At 51.2% G+C, this 20,303-nt stretch overlaps 12 non-coding genes across 12 annotated transcripts; all 12 read left to right on the forward strand.

The window, feature by feature from the left end:
* Positions 1-4,465: 4,465 nt before the first annotated feature.
* LOC126318966 (5S ribosomal RNA) lies at positions 4,466-4,584 on the forward strand. Its single transcript, XR_007557663.1, has one exon. It is a non-coding gene; the product is annotated as a 5S ribosomal RNA (ribosomal RNA).
* A 1,282-nt stretch (positions 4,585-5,866) lies between these two features.
* LOC126318902 (5S ribosomal RNA) lies at positions 5,867-5,985 on the forward strand. The gene has a single exon (XR_007557605.1). It is a non-coding gene; the product is annotated as a 5S ribosomal RNA (ribosomal RNA).
* A 1,282-nt stretch (positions 5,986-7,267) lies between these two features.
* LOC126318967 (5S ribosomal RNA) lies at positions 7,268-7,386 on the forward strand. The gene has a single exon (XR_007557664.1). It is a non-coding gene; the product is annotated as a 5S ribosomal RNA (ribosomal RNA).
* A 1,282-nt stretch (positions 7,387-8,668) lies between these two features.
* On the forward strand, positions 8,669-8,787 carry LOC126318904 (5S ribosomal RNA). Its single transcript, XR_007557607.1, has one exon. It is a non-coding gene; the product is annotated as a 5S ribosomal RNA (ribosomal RNA).
* A 1,282-nt stretch (positions 8,788-10,069) lies between these two features.
* LOC126318905 (5S ribosomal RNA) lies at positions 10,070-10,188 on the forward strand. The gene has a single exon (XR_007557608.1). It is a non-coding gene; the product is annotated as a 5S ribosomal RNA (ribosomal RNA).
* Positions 10,189-11,470: 1,282 nt separating this feature from the next.
* LOC126318906 (5S ribosomal RNA) lies at positions 11,471-11,589 on the forward strand. Its single transcript, XR_007557609.1, has one exon. It is a non-coding gene; the product is annotated as a 5S ribosomal RNA (ribosomal RNA).
* Positions 11,590-12,871: 1,282 nt separating this feature from the next.
* On the forward strand, positions 12,872-12,990 carry LOC126318907 (5S ribosomal RNA). The gene has a single exon (XR_007557610.1). It is a non-coding gene; the product is annotated as a 5S ribosomal RNA (ribosomal RNA).
* Positions 12,991-14,272: 1,282 nt separating this feature from the next.
* Positions 14,273-14,391, forward strand: LOC126318908 (5S ribosomal RNA). The gene has a single exon (XR_007557611.1). It is a non-coding gene; the product is annotated as a 5S ribosomal RNA (ribosomal RNA).
* Positions 14,392-15,673: 1,282 nt separating this feature from the next.
* On the forward strand, positions 15,674-15,792 carry LOC126318910 (5S ribosomal RNA). Its single transcript, XR_007557612.1, has one exon. It is a non-coding gene; the product is annotated as a 5S ribosomal RNA (ribosomal RNA).
* Positions 15,793-17,074: 1,282 nt separating this feature from the next.
* On the forward strand, positions 17,075-17,193 carry LOC126318911 (5S ribosomal RNA). Its single transcript, XR_007557613.1, has one exon. It is a non-coding gene; the product is annotated as a 5S ribosomal RNA (ribosomal RNA).
* A 1,282-nt stretch (positions 17,194-18,475) lies between these two features.
* Positions 18,476-18,594, forward strand: LOC126318985 (5S ribosomal RNA). Its single transcript, XR_007557679.1, has one exon. It is a non-coding gene; the product is annotated as a 5S ribosomal RNA (ribosomal RNA).
* Positions 18,595-19,680: 1,086 nt separating this feature from the next.
* Positions 19,681-19,799, forward strand: LOC126318912 (5S ribosomal RNA). The gene has a single exon (XR_007557614.1). It is a non-coding gene; the product is annotated as a 5S ribosomal RNA (ribosomal RNA).
* Positions 19,800-20,303: the final 504 nt, after the last annotated feature.

Raw genomic sequence — 20,303 nt, forward strand, 5'->3', positions numbered from 1 at the left:
GCGCATTGGCGTCGGTCGACGACACGTTTTTACCAGGACTGTTTAAAGGATCTCGCTCAGCGGGTCACGGCGTCTCCTGACTTGCTTCCTGTTTTTAATCAATTTAAGGCCAAGCTCCTCGATGATCTTCGTCGGAAGGGTGTTGGGGCTATCGCGCGGAGCCAACCGGTGGGTGACGTAGAAGGGGAACCGCTCTCTCTTTACCACCTACACAGGGAGCGCCGGCGGCGCGAGCGGTTGGCTATCCGTAAATGGATCCAGCAGGACGGCACGTCCACCTCAGATGGTGCGGCCATTGAGCGGGAAGTTCACGCGCATTTTGCGACGCTCTTTAGACACGTGGACGTAGACGCCGCGGCGCTGCGCGATTTTTTGCAGAGAGTGCCACGTGTGTTAACGCGACAGGATAGGGCTGTTTTAAATGAACCTTTTACGTTTGATGACTTAGATGCAGCTGTGAAACGGAGTCCTAGGGGCAGGTCCCCTGGACTGGACGGGATTCCCGCAGAATTTTATTTAAAGTTTTTCCGTCTTTTAAGTCGTGTTTTAATTGACATCATGAATGAGATCCATAACGGCGTTGATATTCCGGCGGAATTTTCCGAAGGGCGCATTGCACTCATTCCGAAATCGACCACAACACCACATCTCGACAGTGTTCGTCCGATAACCTTACTGAACGCCGACTATAAGATTATAGCACGGTGCATCACTCACAGACTGACGAACGTTATGCCGAAGGTGGTGAGTGAACATCAGACGTGTGCTGTCAGGGACCGTAACATTTTCGATGCTGTCCTGGCGTACCGGGACTGCATCGGCTATGTTAAAAGTCACAGGCTCCGGACGGCTGGGATAATGCTGGTCGATTTCAAAAACCCCTTCGATCGGATTAGTCACACCTATCTGCGGCAGGTGTTGGTCGGTTTTGGATTTGGCACTAAAATGACGAAGATGGTGCGCAATATTTTGCGGAATGCCACGTCGCGGGTCGTAATCAACGGAATTGCCAGTCGTGTGATTCCGATTAGCCGTTCAGTTCGTCAGGGTTGCCCCTTGTCAATGTCGCTCTTCGCTTTGGCGTTGGATCCGCTCCTCCGCTGTATCGCCCAGGATTGCCGAGGCATTCGCATTGGTGACGATCAGCTGATCTGCAGGGCGTATGCCGACGATCTCGGCGTGTTCCTTGACCAGCCAGAGGACATTGACAGGCTGCATGGTGTTTTGCAGCGATTCGAGAGAGCAACGGGGGCTGTCGTCAATCCTCGGAAAACTGTTTTGCTCCCTCTTACACCTCGACTGCGTACTGTCCACGGCGACTGGTTTTGTGTCAAGCAACGGCAGACGGTTCTCGGTGTCATTCTGACTGACAATACGCAGCGTATGGAAGCTCTTAATTGGCGGTCCACGCTGTACAAGGTTCGGGCTGTTGCAAAATTGTATGCCTCTCGGAATTTGGCGCTCCGTCAACGGGTGGCTCTTATCAACACGCAGATTTTGGCAAAAGCGTGGTATCTGGCACAAGTCCTCCCTGTGCCGAAACAGCTGGAAAGGGCCATTCAACAGGCGGTCTATTGGTTGCTGTGGAAGGGTGACATTTTTAAGGTCTCCCTGGCAACCTGTACCTTGAGTCTGGCGGAGGGGGGGCTGGGTTTAGTTGATTTTCGCCACAAGTGCGCGGCGCTCTTCGTGAAGCGGACAACGGTGGTGATTGACAAGGGGCCGTGCAGTCCGACGGCTGCCTTGTTCAATGCATATCGCCCACCATCTGTGATTGCTCCGGTCTCGGTCGGTCATATTCCGTACACCTTGAACTTCGTACGCCGGTATTATATTAATAACAGCTATCTAGTGCTTGGTGATGTCCGTGCGTGCAATGTCGGTGACATTCTTCGCGCTCTTCGGGGCTCGCCAAGCAGGAATAAATGGGAGTATCGGCTACCTCAGCATGACTGGAAGGTGGTGTGGAGAAACCTCGCCGCCGCCGTCATTCCGGCCCACGTTCACGCGACGTGGTATAAAGTGGTCAACCGCACATTTCCAACTAACGCTAAGCTGCACTCTATCGATCTGATTTCTTCAGGTGTCTGTGATTCGTGTCCTGAGGAGGACACCATCGAACACCGATTCGAGTGTCGAAAATTCCGTGTTGTTTGGGATATTGCGTGTGACATGGTGCGCTTAATCAACAGGGTGGACAGGCGGCAGGTGACGGCCTTGGACGCCATCGTGCCTCAGTGCGCAGCTTATCCGGCCGCCAAACGAAATGCCACACTTTGGATTTTGGGACATACGATTTTTTGTATTTTCACCCTGAAATTGACTGATGCTGTCGATTTTCTGTCTTACCTGTGGGCGGAACATCGTCAGACACTTGGTCGACCGGCTTATTCCCTGACTTATGCCAATTTTTTGCATGTCGCTTTAGCCCATGCGTTCACCAAATTGTCACTTACCCTATGAGACTGCATACCCGATCTTGACATTTCTACTTTTCCTATCTGGCAGTAATGATAATACTAATGTTGACGTGATATGACGAACCCTTGCATGTCATCGGACTTGGCTTCTTGGATAATGATTTATGGCATGGTACAGCTGTGTTTAAATGGACCGTACATTCGCGAAAACGTCATAATGACATACAGTTCTGTGAATGGAGTTTTGTCCGTCACAGTTCTTTTCTGTTTTCTTTCCTTTGCTTTTTTTTTCCCGTGTTGTTTTTGTTTTTATTTTCTCGCGACGCGTGAGGAGACAGTATCAGGGAGATAAATTTATCACAGTTGGTGTGTGCCTGAATGTTGGATTCCCTCCTGTTACTGTGCGTCGACGTTTAGTTTTTATTCTTTATGTCCCATCCATCGAACGTTAGCGGAGACGTTTTTTCTTGGGACTTAATTTTTGTCCGGTAGAATCTCCTTTTTTTTGGCGGATGCAGAGTGACTGTTGCTTTGGAGGGTTGTCGTTGCTCTGGAACACTGTCACGGCAGGCTGCAGCGGCGTCCAGTGGCCAATTTTTTCTTTTATTTGGGATTACGTTTTGGAAGAAGGACTCCCATCCGTTTCTTACGTGTTTCAAAAAAATAAAAAAAAAGGTGCTGTTGGAAAATATCAAAAAAAAAAAAAAAAAAGGTGCTGTTGGCTCTCTCTCTTATAAAAAAAAAAAAAAAGGTGCTGTTGGCTCCCTCTCTTCTTTTAAATTTTATGTCACTACACCTGCCAGCCCTCTTTTCATACAAACTCTCAGGTGCGACGAAGATGCTTCCACAAGCATTTTAAACTACTGTATTAAACGTAAGATGCGAAATTACAGTAATGAACTCAGTTTGTACAAGAATGCGCGGAGGAAGAGTGCTAGGAACTCGTTGAAAATAACGAAACACTGCGAATCGACAGATGTGCTCTTGAAATGCGTCAGAGCCTACTGTTTTGTAGGAGCGCTAAATTCCAAAAACTAACTACATTAAAAAAAACCTGTTCCCGTCCGACCACCGAAGATAAGCAACAACGTTTATATTCGGATCGGCGACCGCCTGGGAACTCTGGCTGTCTTCATTTCTTGCTTTCTTGTCGCTACCCCTGCCAGCCGTTTTTTCATGCTACCTTTCTCATGTGACAAAGATGCTTCCATACTGATTTTAAACTATCGTAAGATACGATATTAAGGAACTCAGTTTGAAAAGAGTGCGCCAAGGAAGACTTGCAAAGAGTCTCTGGAAATAACAAAACAGTATGAAGTGACAGAAATGTTGTGAAATACGTCAGGGCATATTGTTTTGTAGCAGTGCACAACGGCAAATTTGTAAACAAAAATTTACCTTTCGTCGCTACAAGGGATGGATACTTTGTCGAAAAGCCTGTGTCTTGTGTGCATGCTTTCGCACCTTTCCACGGCACGGCGCGGCACAGAGCTGCTCTGGTAGCTCCGAACGGCCGCACACGTCGCCTCGGACACGCCGGTTCGGCCCGCGCCCATCTCGCAGATGTTCCTCGTGCTTGTGCTGTCATATGGACCGCGACCCGAGCGGCAGCGAGCGGCAGTCGAGCAAAGTCGGGACAAGTCGGGACGGAAGGTGACAGCCGATTATGCACCGTGCGAATTACGCAAATATCTAGAAGCGCGACGCGTGTCAGGCAGGTGAGAACGCTTCTCTCGGTCCAGCAGGACACTGCCACACCCCGCGCAGTCCACCCGCCGCCCGGCCGCGCGCAATCCCTGCGACGGACAACAATAACAAGGTGCGTCTCCCGCGAGTGTCGGAGGCCGCACGAACCAAACGAATGACAGGCGGTGCAACGAGCAGCTGTGTTGTGCGTCTGACCCACGTGGCGGCGCGCCGCACTGCGCGTCGCCTTCGAGGTGGAAGGACGTGCTTTGCGTCAAATGTGCCACCGAAAATGGCGATTGCGTGTATTGGGAGGAGAGGCGAAGCCTTCTTGTGCCGTGCGGCTACAGTATAAGGACGCCAACGGCCATACCATGTTGAATACACCGCTTCTCGTCCGATCACCGAAGTTAAGCAACATCGGGCCCGGTTAGTACTTGGATGGGTGACCGCCTGGGAACACCGGGTGCTGTTGGCTCCCTCTCTTCTTTTAAATTTTATGTCACTACACCTGCCAGCCCTCTTTTCATACAAACTCTCAGGTGCGACGAAGATGCTTCCACAAGCATTTTAAACTACTGTATTAAACGTAAGATGCGAAATTACAGTAATGAACTCCGTTTGTACAAGAATGCGCGGAGGAAGAGTGCTAGGAACTCGTTGAAAATAACGAAACACTGCGAATCGACAGATGTGCTCTTGAAATGCGTCAGAGCCTACTGTTTTGTAGGAGCGCTAAATTCCAAAAACTAACTACATTAAAAAAAACCTGTTCCCGTCCGACCACCGAAGATAAGCAACAACGTTTATATTCGGATCGGCGACCGCCTGGGAACTCTGGCTGTCTTCATTTCTTGCTTTCTTGTCGCTACCCCTGCCAGCCGTTTTTTCATGCTACCTTTCTCATGTGACAAAGATGCTTCCATACTGATTTTAAACTATCGTAAGATACGATATTAAGGAACTCAGTTTGACAAGAGTGCGCCAAGGAAGACTTGCAAAGAGTCTCTGGAAATAACAAAACAGTATGAAGTGACAGAAATGTTGTGAAATACGTCAGGGCATATTGTTTTGTAGCAGTGCACAACGGCAAATTTGTAAACAAAAATTTACCTTTCGTCGCTACAAGAGATGGATACTTTGTCGAAAAGCCTGTGTCTTGTGTGCGTGCTTTCGCACCTTTCCACGGCACGGCGCGGCACAGAGCTGCTCTGGTAGCTCCGAACGGCCGCACACGTCGCCTCGGACACGCCGGTTCGGCCCGCGCCCATCTCGCAGATGTTCCTCGTGCTTGTGCTGTCATATGGACCGCGACCCGAGCGGCAGCGAGCGGCAGTCGAGCAAAGTCGGGACAAGTCGGGACGGAAGGTGACAGCCGATTATGCACCGTGCGAATTACGCAAATATCTAGAAGCGCGACGCGTGTCAGGCAGGTGAGAACGCTTCTCTCGGTCCAGCAGGACACTGCCACACCCCGCGCAGTCCACCCGCCGCCCGGCCGCGCGCAATCCCTGCGACGGACAACAATAACAAGGTGCGTCTCCCGCGAGTGTCGGAGGCCGCACGAACCAAACGAATGACAGGCGGTGCAACGAGCAGCTGTGTTGTGCGTCTGACCCACGTGGCGGCGCGCCGCACTGCGCGTCGCCTTCGAGGTGGAAGGACGTGCTTTGCGTCAAATGTGCCACCGAAAATGGCGATTGCGTGTATTGGGAGGAGAGGCGAAGCCTTCTTGTGCCGTGCGGCTACAGTATAAGGACGCCAACGGCCATACCATGTTGAATACACCGGTTCTCGTCCGATCACCGAAGTTAAGCAACATCGGGCCCGGTTAGTACTTGGATGGGTGACCGCCTGGGAACACCGGGTGCTGTTGGCTCCCTCTCTTCTTTTAAATTTTATGTCACTACACCTGCCAGCCCTCTTTTCATACAAACTCTCAGGTGCGACGAAGATGCTTCCACAAGCATTTTAAACTACTGTATTAAACGTAAGATGCGAAATTACAGTAATGAACTCAGTTTGTACAAGAATGCGCGGAGGAAGAGTGCTAGGAACTCGTTGAAAATAACGAAACACTGCGAATCGACAGATGTGCTCTTGAAATGCGTCAGAGCCTACTGTTTTGTAGGAGCGCTAAATTCCAAAAACTAACTACATTAAAAAAAACCTGTTCCCGTCCGACCACCGAAGATAAGCAACAACGTTTATATTCGGATCGGCGACCGCCTGGGAACTCTGGCTGTCTTCATTTCTTGCTTTCTTGTCGCTACCCCTGCCAGCCGTTTTTTCATGCTACCTTTCTCATGTGACAAAGATGCTTCCATACTGATTTTAAACTATCGTAAGATACGATATTAAGGAACTCAGTTTGAAAAGAGTGCGCCAAGGAAGACTTGCAAAGAGTCTCTGGAAATAACAAAACAGTATGAAGTGACAGAAATGTTGTGAAATACGTCAGGGCATATTGTTTTGTAGCAGTGCACAACGGCAAATTTGTAAACAAAAATTTACCTTTCGTCGCTACAAGGGATGGATACTTTGTCGAAAAGCCTGTGTCTTGTGTGCATGCTTTCGCACCTTTCCACGGCACGGCGCGGCACAGAGCTGCTCTGGTAGCTCCGAACGGCCGCACACGTCGCCTCGGACACGCCGGTTCGGCCCGCGCCCATCTCGCAGATGTTCCTCGTGCTTGTGCTGTCATATGGACCGCGACCCGAGCGGCAGCGAGCGGCAGTCGAGCAAAGTCGGGACAAGTCGGGACGGAAGGTGACAGCCGATTATGCACCGTGCGAATTACGCAAATATCTAGAAGCGCGACGCGTGTCAGGCAGGTGAGAACGCTTCTCTCGGTCCAGCAGGACACTGCCACACCCCGCGCAGTCCACCCGCCGCCCGGCCGCGCGCAATCCCTGCGACGGACAACAATAACAAGGTGCGTCTCCCGCGAGTGTCGGAGGCCGCACGAACCAAACGAATGACAGGCGGTGCAACGAGCAGCTGTGTTGTGCGTCTGACCCACGTGGCGGCGCGCCGCACTGCGCGTCGCCTTCGAGGTGGAAGGACGTGCTTTGCGTCAAATGTGCCACCGAAAATGGCGATTGCGTGTATTGGGAGGAGAGGCGAAGCCTTCTTGTGCCGTGCGGCTACAGTATAAGGACGCCAACGGCCATACCATGTTGAATACACCGCTTCTCGTCCGATCACCGAAGTTAAGCAACATCGGGCCCGGTTAGTACTTGGATGGGTGACCGCCTGGGAACACCGGGTGCTGTTGGCTCCCTCTCTTCTTTTAAATTTTATGTCACTACACCTGCCAGCCCTCTTTTCATACAAACTCTCAGGTGCGACGAAGATGCTTCCACAAGCATTTTAAACTACTGTATTAAACGTAAGATGCGAAATTACAGTAATGAACTCCGTTTGTACAAGAATGCGCGGAGGAAGAGTGCTAGGAACTCGTTGAAAATAACGAAACACTGCGAATCGACAGATGTGCTCTTGAAATGCGTCAGAGCCTACTGTTTTGTAGGAGCGCTAAATTCCAAAAACTAACTACATTAAAAAAAACCTGTTCCCGTCCGACCACCGAAGATAAGCAACAACGTTTATATTCGGATCGGCGACCGCCTGGGAACTCTGGCTGTCTTCATTTCTTGCTTTCTTGTCGCTACCCCTGCCAGCCGTTTTTTCATGCTACCTTTCTCATGTGACAAAGATGCTTCCATACTGATTTTAAACTATCGTAAGATACGATATTAAGGAACTCAGTTTGACAAGAGTGCGCCAAGGAAGACTTGCAAAGAGTCTCTGGAAATAACAAAACAGTATGAAGTGACAGAAATGTTGTGAAATACGTCAGGGCATATTGTTTTGTAGCAGTGCACAACGGCAAATTTGTAAACAAAAATTTACCTTTCGTCGCTACAAGAGATGGATACTTTGTCGAAAAGCCTGTGTCTTGTGTGCGTGCTTTCGCACCTTTCCACGGCACGGCGCGGCACAGAGCTGCTCTGGTAGCTCCGAACGGCCGCACACGTCGCCTCGGACACGCCGGTTCGGCCCGCGCCCATCTCGCAGATGTTCCTCGTGCTTGTGCTGTCATATGGACCGCGACCCGAGCGGCAGCGAGCGGCAGTCGAGCAAAGTCGGGACAAGTCGGGACGGAAGGTGACAGCCGATTATGCACCGTGCGAATTACGCAAATATCTAGAAGCGCGACGCGTGTCAGGCAGGTGAGAACGCTTCTCTCGGTCCAGCAGGACACTGCCACACCCCGCGCAGTCCACCCGCCGCCCGGCCGCGCGCAATCCCTGCGACGGACAACAATAACAAGGTGCGTCTCCCGCGAGTGTCGGAGGCCGCACGAACCAAACGAATGACAGGCGGTGCAACGAGCAGCTGTGTTGTGCGTCTGACCCACGTGGCGGCGCGCCGCACTGCGCGTCGCCTTCGAGGTGGAAGGACGTGCTTTGCGTCAAATGTGCCACCGAAAATGGCGATTGCGTGTATTGGGAGGAGAGGCGAAGCCTTCTTGTGCCGTGCGGCTACAGTATAAGGACGCCAACGGCCATACCATGTTGAATACACCGGTTCTCGTCCGATCACCGAAGTTAAGCAACATCGGGCCCGGTTAGTACTTGGATGGGTGACCGCCTGGGAACACCGGGTGCTGTTGGCTCCCTCTCTTCTTTTAAATTTTATGTCACTACACCTGCCAGCCCTCTTTTCATACAAACTCTCAGGTGCGACGAAGATGCTTCCACAAGCATTTTAAACTACTGTATTAAACGTAAGATGCGAAATTACAGTAATGAACTCAGTTTGTACAAGAATGCGCGGAGGAAGAGTGCTAGGAACTCGTTGAAAATAACGAAACACTGCGAATCGACAGATGTGCTCTTGAAATGCGTCAGAGCCTACTGTTTTGTAGGAGCGCTAAATTCCAAAAACTAACTACATTAAAAAAAACCTGTTCCCGTCCGACCACCGAAGATAAGCAACAACGTTTATATTCGGATCGGCGACCGCCTGGGAACTCTGGCTGTCTTCATTTCTTGCTTTCTTGTCGCTACCCCTGCCAGCCGTTTTTTCATGCTACCTTTCTCATGTGACAAAGATGCTTCCATACTGATTTTAAACTATCGTAAGATACGATATTAAGGAACTCAGTTTGACAAGAGTGCGCCAAGGAAGACTTGCAAAGAGTCTCTGGAAATAACAAAACAGTATGAAGTGACAGAAATGTTGTGAAATACGTCAGGGCATATTGTTTTGTAGCAGTGCACAACGGCAAATTTGTAAACAAAAATTTACCTTTCGTCGCTACAAGAGATGGATACTTTGTCGAAAAGCCTGTGTCTTGTGTGCGTGCTTTCGCACCTTTCCACGGCACGGCGCGGCACAGAGCTGCTCTGGTAGCTCCGAACGGCCGCACACGTCGCCTCGGACACGCCGGTTCGGCCCGCGCCCATCTCGCAGATGTTCCTCGTGCTTGTGCTGTCATATGGACCGCGACCCGAGCGGCAGCGAGCGGCAGTCGAGCAAAGTCGGGACAAGTCGGGACGGAAGGTGACAGCCGATTATGCACCGTGCGAATTACGCAAATATCTAGAAGCGCGACGCGTGTCAGGCAGGTGAGAACGCTTCTCTCGGTCCAGCAGGACACTGCCACACCCCGCGCAGTCCACCCGCCGCCCGGCCGCGCGCAATCCCTGCGACGGACAACAATAACAAGGTGCGTCTCCCGCGAGTGTCGGAGGCCGCACGAACCAAACGAATGACAGGCGGTGCAACGAGCAGCTGTGTTGTGCGTCTGACCCACGTGGCGGCGCGCCGCACTGCGCGTCGCCTTCGAGGTGGAAGGACGTGCTTTGCGTCAAATGTGCCACCGAAAATGGCGATTGCGTGTATTGGGAGGAGAGGCGAAGCCTTCTTGTGCCGTGCGGCTACAGTATAAGGACGCCAACGGCCATACCATGTTGAATACACCGGTTCTCGTCCGATCACCGAAGTTAAGCAACATCGGGCCCGGTTAGTACTTGGATGGGTGACCGCCTGGGAACACCGGGTGCTGTTGGCTCCCTCTCTTCTTTTAAATTTTATGTCACTACACCTGCCAGCCCTCTTTTCATACAAACTCTCAGGTGCGACGAAGATGCTTCCACAAGCATTTTAAACTACTGTATTAAACGTAAGATGCGAAATTACAGTAATGAACTCAGTTTGTACAAGAATGCGCGGAGGAAGAGTGCTAGGAACTCGTTGAAAATAACGAAACACTGCGAATCGACAGATGTGCTCTTGAAATGCGTCAGAGCCTACTGTTTTGTAGGAGCGCTAAATTCCAAAAACTAACTACATTAAAAAAAACCTGTTCCCGTCCGACCACCGAAGATAAGCAACAACGTTTATATTCGGATCGGCGACCGCCTGGGAACTCTGGCTGTCTTCATTTCTTGCTTTCTTGTCGCTACCCCTGCCAGCCGTTTTTTCATGCTACCTTTCTCATGTGACAAAGATGCTTCCATACTGATTTTAAACTATCGTAAGATACGATATTAAGGAACTCAGTTTGAAAAGAGTGCGCCAAGGAAGACTTGCAAAGAGTCTCTGGAAATAACAAAACAGTATGAAGTGACAGAAATGTTGTGAAATACGTCAGGGCATATTGTTTTGTAGCAGTGCACAACGGCAAATTTGTAAACAAAAATTTACCTTTCGTCGCTACAAGAGATGGATACTTTGTCGAAAAGCCTGTGTCTTGTGTGCATGCTTTCGCACCTTTCCACGGCACGGCGCGGCACAGAGCTGCTCTGGTAGCTCCGAACGGCCGCACACGTCGCCTCGGACACGCCGGTTCGGCCCGCGCCCATCTCGCAGATGTTCCTCGTGCTTGTGCTGTCATATGGACCGCGACCCGAGCGGCAGCGAGCGGCAGTCGAGCAAAGTCGGGACAAGTCGGGACGGAAGGTGACAGCCGATTATGCACCGTGCGAATTACGCAAATATCTAGAAGCGCGACGCGTGTCAGGCAGGTGAGAACGCTTCTCTCGGTCCAGCAGGACACTGCCACACCCCGCGCAGTCCACCCGCCGCCCGGCCGCGCGCAATCCCTGCGACGGACAACAATAACAAGGTGCGTCTCCCGCGAGTGTCGGAGGCCGCACGAACCAAACGAATGACAGGCGGTGCAACGAGCAGCTGTGTTGTGCGTCTGACCCACGTGGCGGCGCGCCGCACTGCGCGTCGCCTTCGAGGTGGAAGGACGTGCTTTGCGTCAAATGTGCCACCGAAAATGGCGATTGCGTGTATTGGGAGGAGAGGCGAAGCCTTCTTGTGCCGTGCGGCTACAGTATAAGGACGCCAACGGCCATACCATGTTGAATACACCGGTTCTCGTCCGATCACCGAAGTTAAGCAACATCGGGCCCGGTTAGTACTTGGATGGGTGACCGCCTGGGAACACCGGGTGCTGTTGGCTCCCTCTCTTCTTTTAAATTTTATGTCACTACACCTGCCAGCCCTCTTTTCATACAAACTCTCAGGTGCGACGAAGATGCTTCCACAAGCATTTTAAACTACTGTATTAAACGTAAGATGCGAAATTACAGTAATGAACTCCGTTTGTACAAGAATGCGCGGAGGAAGAGTGCTAGGAACTCGTTGAAAATAACGAAACACTGCGAATCGACAGATGTGCTCTTGAAATGCGTCAGAGCCTACTGTTTTGTAGGAGCGCTAAATTCCAAAAACTAACTACATTAAAAAAAACCTGTTCCCGTCCGACCACCGAAGATAAGCAACAACGTTTATATTCGGATCGGCGACCGCCTGGGAACTCTGGCTGTCTTCATTTCTTGCTTTCTTGTCGCTACCCCTGCCAGCCGTTTTTTCATGCTACCTTTCTCATGTGACAAAGATGCTTCCATACTGATTTTAAACTATCGTAAGATACGATATTAAGGAACTCAGTTTGAAAAGAGTGCGCCAAGGAAGACTTGCAAAGAGTCTCTGGAAATAACAAAACAGTATGAAGTGACAGAAATGTTGTGAAATACGTCAGGGCATATTGTTTTGTAGCAGTGCACAACGGCAAATTTGTAAACAAAAATTTACCTTTCGTCGCTACAAGAGATGGATACTTTGTCGAAAAGCCTGTGTCTTGTGTGCATGTTTTCGCACCTTTCCACGGCACGGCGCGGCACAGAGCTGCTCTGGTAGCTCCGAACGGCCGCACACGTCGCCTCGGACACGCCGGTTCGGCCCGCGCCCATCTCGCAGATGTTCCTCGTGCTTGTGCTGTCACATGGACCGCGACCCGAGCGGCAGCGAGCGGCAGTCGAGCAAAGTCGGGACAAGTCGGGACGGAAGGTGACAGCCGATTATGCACCGTGCGAATTACGCAAATATCTAGAAGCGCGACGCGTGTCAGGCAGGTGAGAACGCTTCTCTCGGTCCAGCAGGACACTGCCACACCCCGCGCAGTCCACCCGCCGCCCGGCCGCGCGCAATCCCTGCGACGGACAACAATAACAAGGTGCGTCTCCCGCGAGTGTCGGAGGCCGCACGAACCAAACGAATGACAGGCGGTGCAACGAGCAGCTGTGTTGTGCGTCTGACCCACGTGGCGGCGCGCCGCACTGCGCGTCGCCTTCGAGGTGGAAGGACGTGCTTTGCGTCAAATGTGCCACCGAAAATGGCGATTGCGTGTATTGGGAGGAGAGGCGAAGCCTTCTTGTGCCGTGCGGCTACAGTATAAGGACGCCAACGGCCATACCATGTTGAATACACCGGTTCTCGTCCGATCACCGAAGTTAAGCAACATCGGGCCCGGTTAGTACTTGGATGGGTGACCGCCTGGGAACACCGGGTGCTGTTGGCTCCCTCTCTTCTTTTAAATTTTATGTCACTACACCTGCCAGCCCTCTTTTCATACAAACTCTCAGGTGCGACGAAGATGCTTCCACAAGCATTTTAAACTACTGTATTAAACGTAAGATGCGAAATTACAGTAATGAACTCAGTTTGTACAAGAATGCGCGGAGGAAGAGTGCTAGGAACTCGTTGAAAATAACGAAACACTGCGAATCGACAGATGTGCTCTTGAAATGCGTCAGAGCCTACTGTTTTGTAGGAGCGCTAAATTCCAAAAACTAACTACATTAAAAAAAACCTGTTCCCGTCCGACCACCGAAGATAAGCAACAACGTTTATATTCGGATCGGCGACCGCCTGGGAACTCTGGCTGTCTTCATTTCTTGCTTTCTTGTCGCTACCCCTGCCAGCCGTTTTTTCATGCTACCTTTCTCATGTGACAAAGATGCTTCCATACTGATTTTAAACTATCGTAAGATACGATATTAAGGAACTCAGTTTGAAAAGAGTGCGCCAAGGAAGACTTGCAAAGAGTCTCTGGAAATAACAAAACAGTATGAAGTGACAGAAATGTTGTGAAATACGTCAGGGCATATTGTTTTGTAGCAGTGCACAACGGCAAATTTGTAAACAAAAATTTACCTTTCGTCGCTACAAGAGATGGATACTTTGTCGAAAAGCCTGTGTCTTGTGTGCATGCTTTCGCACCTTTCCACGGCACGGCGCGGCACAGAGCTGCTCTGGTAGCTCCGAACGGCCGCACACGTCGCCTCGGACACGCCGGTTCGGCCCGCGCCCATCTCGCAGATGTTCCTCGTGCTTGTGCTGTCATATGGACCGCGACCCGAGCGGCAGCGAGCGGCAGTCGAGCAAAGTCGGGACAAGTCGGGACGGAAGGTGACAGCCGATTATGCACCGTGCGAATTACGCAAATATCTAGAAGCGCGACGCGTGTCAGGCAGGTGAGAACGCTTCTCTCGGTCCAGCAGGACACTGCCACACCCCGCGCAGTCCACCCGCCGCCCGGCCGCGCGCAATCCCTGCGACGGACAACAATAACAAGGTGCGTCTCCCGCGAGTGTCGGAGGCCGCACGAACCAAACGAATGACAGGCGGTGCAACGAGCAGCTGTGTTGTGCGTCTGACCCACGTGGCGGCGCGCCGCACTGCGCGTCGCCTTCGAGGTGGAAGGACGTGCTTTGCGTCAAATGTGCCACCGAAAATGGCGATTGCGTGTATTGGGAGGAGAGGCGAAGCCTTCTTGTGCCGTGCGGCTACAGTATAAGGACGCCAACGGCCATACCATGTTGAATACACCGGTTCTCGTCCGATCACCGAAGTTAAGCAACATCGGGCCCGGTTAGTACTTGGATGGGTGACCGCCTGGGAACACCGGGTGCTGTTGGCTCCCTCTCTTCTTTTAAATTTTATGTCACTACACCTGCCAGCCCTCTTTTCATACAAACTCTCAGGTGCGACGAAGATGCTTCCACAAGCATTTTAAACTACTGTATTAAACGTAAGATGCGAAATTACAGTAATGAACTCAGTTTGTACAAGAATGCGCGGAGGAAGAGTGCTAGGAACTCGTTGAAAATAACGAAACACTGCGAATCGACAGATGTGCTCTTGAAATGCGTCAGAGCCTACTGTTTTGTAGGAGCGCTAAATTCCAAAAACTAACTACATTAAAAAAAACCTGTTCCCGTCCGACCACAGAAGATAAGCAACAACGTTTATATTCGGCTCGGCGACCGCCTGGGAACTCTGGCTGTCTTCATTTCTTGCTTTCTTGTCGCTACCCCTGCCAGCCGTTTTTTCATGCTACCTTTCTCATGTGACAAAGATGCTTCCATACTGATTTTAAACTATCGTAAGATACGATATTAAGGAACTCAGTTTGAAAAGAGTGCGCCAAGGAAGACTTGCAAAGAGTCTCTGGAAATAACAAAACAGTATGAAGTGACAGAAATGTTGTGAAATACGTCAGGGCATATTGTTTTGTAGCAGTGCACAACGGCAAATTTGTAAACAAAAATTTACCTTTCGTCGCTACAAGAGATGGATACTTTGTCGAAAAGCCTGTGTCTTGTGTGCATGTTTTCGCACCTTTCCACGGCACGGCGCGGCACAGAGCTGCTCTGGTAGCTCCGAACGGCCGCACACGTCGCCTCGGACACGCCGGTTCGGCCCGCGCCCATCTCGCAGATGTTCCTCGTGCTTGTGCTGTCACATGGACCGCGACCCGAGCGGCAGCGAGCGGCAGTCGAGCAAAGTCGGGACAAGTCGGGACGGAAGGTGACAGCCGATTATGCACCGTGCGAATTACGCAAATGTCTAGAAGCGCGACGCGTGTCAGGCAGGTGAGAACGCTTCTCTCGGTCCAGCAGGACACTGCCACACCCCGCGCAGTCCACCCGCCGCCCGGCCGCGCGCAATCCCTGCGACGGACAACAATAACAAGGTGCGTCTCCCGCGAGTGTCGGAGGCCGCACGAACCAAACGAATGACAGGCGGTGCAACGAGCAGCTGTGTTGTGCGTCTGACCCACGTGGCGGCGCGCCGCACTGCGCGTCGCCTTCGAGGTGGAAGGACGTGCTTTGCGTCAAATGTGCCACCGAAAATGGCGATTGCGTGTATTGGGAGGAGAGGCGAAGTCTTCTTGTGCCGTGCGGCTACAGTATAAGGACGCCAACGGCCATACCATGTTGAATACACCGGTTCTCGTCCGATCACCGAAGTTAAGCAACATCGGGCCCGGTTAGTACTTGGATGGGTGACCGCCTGGGAACACCGGGTGCTGTTGGCTCCCTCTCTTCTTTTAAATTTTATGTCACTACACCTGCCAGCCCTCTTTTCATACAAACTCTCAGGTGCGACGAAGATGCTTCCACAAGCATTTTAAACTACTGTATTAAACGTAAGATGCGAAATTACAGTAATGAACTCCGTTTGTACAAGAATGCGCGGAGGAAGAGTGCTAGGAACTCGTTGAAAATAACGAAACACTGCGAATCGACAGATGTGCTCTTGAAATGCGTCAGAGCCTACTGTTTTGTAGGAGCGCTAAATTCCAAAAACTAACTACATTAAAAAAAACCTGTTCCCGTCCGACCACCGAAGATAAGCAACAACGTTTATATTCGGATCGGCGACCGCCTGGGAACTCTGGCTGTCTTCATTTCTTGCTTTCTTGTCGCTACCCCTGCCAGCCGTTTTTTCATGCTACCTTTCTCATGTGACAAAGATGCTTCCATACTGATTTTAAACTATCGTAAGATACGATATTAAGGAACTCAGTTTGAAAAGAGTGCGCCAAGGAAGACTTGCAAAGAGTCTCTGGAAATAACAAAACAGTATGAAGTGACAGAAATGTTGTGAAATACGTCAGGGCATATTGTTTTGTAGCAGTGCACAACGGCAAATTTGTAAACAAAAATTTACCTTTCGTCGCTACAAGAGATGGATACTTTGTCGAAAAGCCTGTGTCTTGTGTGCATGCTTTCGCACCTTTCCACGGCACGGCGCGGCACAGAGCTGCTCTGGTAGCTCCGAACGGCCGCACACGTCGCCTCGGACACGCCGGTTCGGCCCGCGCCCATCTCGCAGATGTTCCTCGTGCTTGTGCTGTCATATGGACCGCGACCCGAGCGGCAGCGAGCGGCAGTCGAGCAAAGTCGGGACAAGTCGGGACGGAAGGTGACAGCCGATTATGCACCGTGCGAATTACGCAAATATCTAGAAGCGCGACGCGTGTCAGGCAGGTGAGAACGCTTCTCTCGGTCCAGCAGGACACTGCCACACCCCGCGCAGTCCACCCGCCGCCCGGCCGCGCGCAATCCCTGCGACGGACAACAATAACAAGGTGCGTCTCCCGCGAGTGTCGGAGGCCGCACGAACCAAACGAATGACAGGCGGTGCAACGAGCAGCTGTGTTGTGCGTCTGACCCACGTGGCGGCGCGCCGCACTGCGCGTCGCCTTCGAGGTGGAAGGACGTGCTTTGCGTCAAATGTGCCACCGAAAATGGCGATTGCGTGTATTGGGAGGAGAGGCGAAGCCTTCTTGTGCCGTGCGGCTACAGTATAAGGACGCCAACGGCCATACCATGTTGAATACACCGGTTCTCGTCCGATCACCGAAGTTAAGCAACATCGGGCCCGGTTAGTACTTGGATGGGTGACCGCCTGGGAACACCGGGTGCTGTTGGCTCCCTCTCTTCTTTTAAATTTTATGTCACTACACCTGCCAGCCCTCTTTTCATACAAACTATCAGGTGCGACGAAGATGCTTCCACAAGCATTTTAAACTACTGTATTAAACGTAAGATGCGAAATTACAGTAATGAACTCAGTTTGTACAAGAATGCGCGGAGGAAGAGTGCTAGGAACTCGTTGAAAATAACGAAACACTGCGAATCGACAGATGTGCTCTTGAAATGCGTCAGAGCCTACTGTTTTGTAGGAGCGCTAAATTCCAAAAACTAACTACATTAAAAAAAACCTGTTCCCGTCCGACCACAGAAGATAAGCAACAACGTTTATATTCGGATCGGCGACCGCCTGGGAACTCTGGCTGTCTTCATTTCTTGCTTTCTTGTCGCTACCCCTGCCAGCCGTTTTTTCATGCTACCTTTCTCATGTGACAAAGATGCTTCCATACTGATTTTAAACTATCGTAAGATACGATATTAAGGAACTCAGTTTGAAAAGAGTGCGCCAAGGAAGACTTGCAAAGAGTCTCTGGAAATAACAAAACAGTATGAAGTGACAGAAATGTTGTGAAATACGTCAGGGCATATTGTTTTGTAGCAGTGCACAACGGCAAATTTGTAAACAAAAATTTACCTTTCGTCGCTACAAGAGATGGATACTTTGTCGAAAAGCCTGTGTCTTGTGTGCATGTTTTCGCACCTTTCCACGGCACGGCGCGGCACAGAGCTGCTCTGGTAGCTCCGAACGGCCGCACACGTCGCCTCGGACACGCCGGTTCGGCCCGCGCCCATCTCGCAGATGTTCCTCGTGCTTGTGCTGTCACATGGACCGCGACCCGAGCGGCAGCGAGCGGCAGTCGAGCAAAGTCGGGACAAGTCGGGACGGAAGGTGACAGCCGATTATGCACCGTGCGAATTACGCAAATATCTAGAAGCGCGACGCGTGTCAGGCAGGTGAGAACGCTTCTCTCGGTCCAGCAGGACACTGCCACACCCCGCGCAGTCCACCCGCCGCCCGGCCGCGCGCAATCCCTGCGACGGACAACAATAACAAGGTGCGTCTCCCGCGAGTGTCGGAGGCCGCACGAACCAAACGAATGACAGGCGGTGCAACGAGCAGCTGTGTTGTGCGTCTGACCCACGTGGCGGCGCGCCGCACTGCGCGTCGCCTTCGAGGTGGAAGGACGTGCTTTGCGTCAAATGTGCCACCGAAAATGGCGATTGCGTGTATTGGGAGGAGAGGCGAAGCATTCTTGTGCCGTGCGGCTACAGTATAAGGACGCCAACGGCCATACCATGTTGAATACACCGGTTCTCGTCCGATCACCGAAGTTAAGCAACATCGGGCCCGGTTAGTACTAGGATGGGTGACCGCCTGGGAACACCGGGTGCTGTTGGCTCCCTCTCTTCTTTTAAATTTCATGTCACTACACCTGGCAGCCCTCTTTTCATACTAACTCTCAGGTGCGACAAAGATGCTCCCACAAGCATTTTAAACTACTGTATTAAACGTAAGATGCGAAATTACAGTAATGAACTCAGTTTGAGCAAGAATGCGCGAAGGAAGGGTGGTAGGAACTCCTTGAAAGTAACGAAACACTGCGAATCGACAGATGTGCACTTGAAATGCGTCAGAGCCTACTGTTTTGTAGGAGCGCTAAATTCCAAAAAACTAAATAATTAAATAAAAAACTAAAAAAACAGAAAATCAACTGTTCTGGTACGATCACCGACGATAAGCAACATCGTTAGTATTCGGATCGGTGACCGCCTGGGTACTCTGGAAAAGAGGGCTGGCAGGGGTAGCCAAAAAATGAAGTCAGACAAAGTGTCTCTAGAAATAACAAGAGTATGACACGACAGGACTGTTCTGAAATACGCCAGGGCTTATAGTTTTGTAGCAGTGTACAAATGCAAATTTGTAAACAAAAATTTATCTTTCGCCGCTAGAAGAAATGGATGCTTTGTCGAACCGCCTGTGTCTTGTGTCCGTGTTTTCGCACCTTTCCACGGCATTGCACGGAACAGCACTGCTCTAGTAGCTCCGAACGGCCGCACACGGCGCCTCGCACACGCCGGTCAGTCCGGCGCCAGTCTCGCAGTTGTTTCTCGTGCTTGTGCTGTCATATGGACCACGACCCGAGCGGCAGCGAGCGGCAGTCGAGCAAAGTCGGGACAAGTCGGGACGGAAGGGGACAGCCGAGAATGCACCATGCGAATTACGCAAATATCTGGAAGCGCGACGCGTGTCAGGCAGGTGAGAACGCTTCCCTCGGTCCAGCAGGACACTGACACACCCCGCGCAGTCCACCCGCCGCCCGGCCGCGCGCAAGACCTGCGCTGGTTGACAATAACAAGGTGCGTCTCCCGCGAGTGTCGAGGAGGAAGGACGTGCTTTGCGTCAAATGTGCCACCGAAAATGGCGATTGCGTGTGTTGGAAGGAGAGGCGAAGCATTCTTCTGCCGTGCAGCTACAGTATAAGGACGCCAACGGCCATACCATGTTGAATACACCGGTTCTCGTCCGATCACCGAAGTTAAGCAACATCGGGCCCGGTTAGTACTTGGATGGGTGACCGCCTGGGAACACCGGGTGCTGTTGGCTCTCTCTCTTCTTTTAAATTTCATGTCACTACACCTGGCAGCCCTCTTTTCATACTAACTCTCAGGTGCGACAAAGATGCTCCCACAAGCATTTTAAACTACTGTATTAAACGTAAGATGCGAAATTACAGTAATGAACTCAGTTTGAGCAAGAATGCGCGAAGGAAGGGTGGTAGGAACTCCTTGAAAGTAACGAAACACTGCGAATCGACAGATGTGCACTTGAAATGCGTCAGAGCCTACTGTTTTGTAGGAGCGCTAAATTCCAAAAAACTAAATAATTAAATAAAAAACTAAAAAAACAGAAAATCAACTGTTCTGGTACGATCACCGACGATAAGCAACATCGTTAGTATTCGGATCGGTGACCGCCTGGGTACTCTGGAAAAGAGGGCTGGCAGGGGTAGCCAAAAAATGAAGTCAGACAAAGTGTCTCTAGAAATAACAAGAGTATGACACGACAGGACTGTTCTGAAATACGCCAGGGCTTATAGTTTTGTAGCAG

The sequence above is a fragment of the Schistocerca gregaria genome, unplaced genomic scaffold, assembly GCF_023897955.1.
Source record: "Schistocerca gregaria isolate iqSchGreg1 unplaced genomic scaffold, iqSchGreg1.2 ptg000684l, whole genome shotgun sequence".
NCBI lineage: Eukaryota > Metazoa > Arthropoda > Insecta > Orthoptera > Acrididae > Schistocerca > Schistocerca gregaria.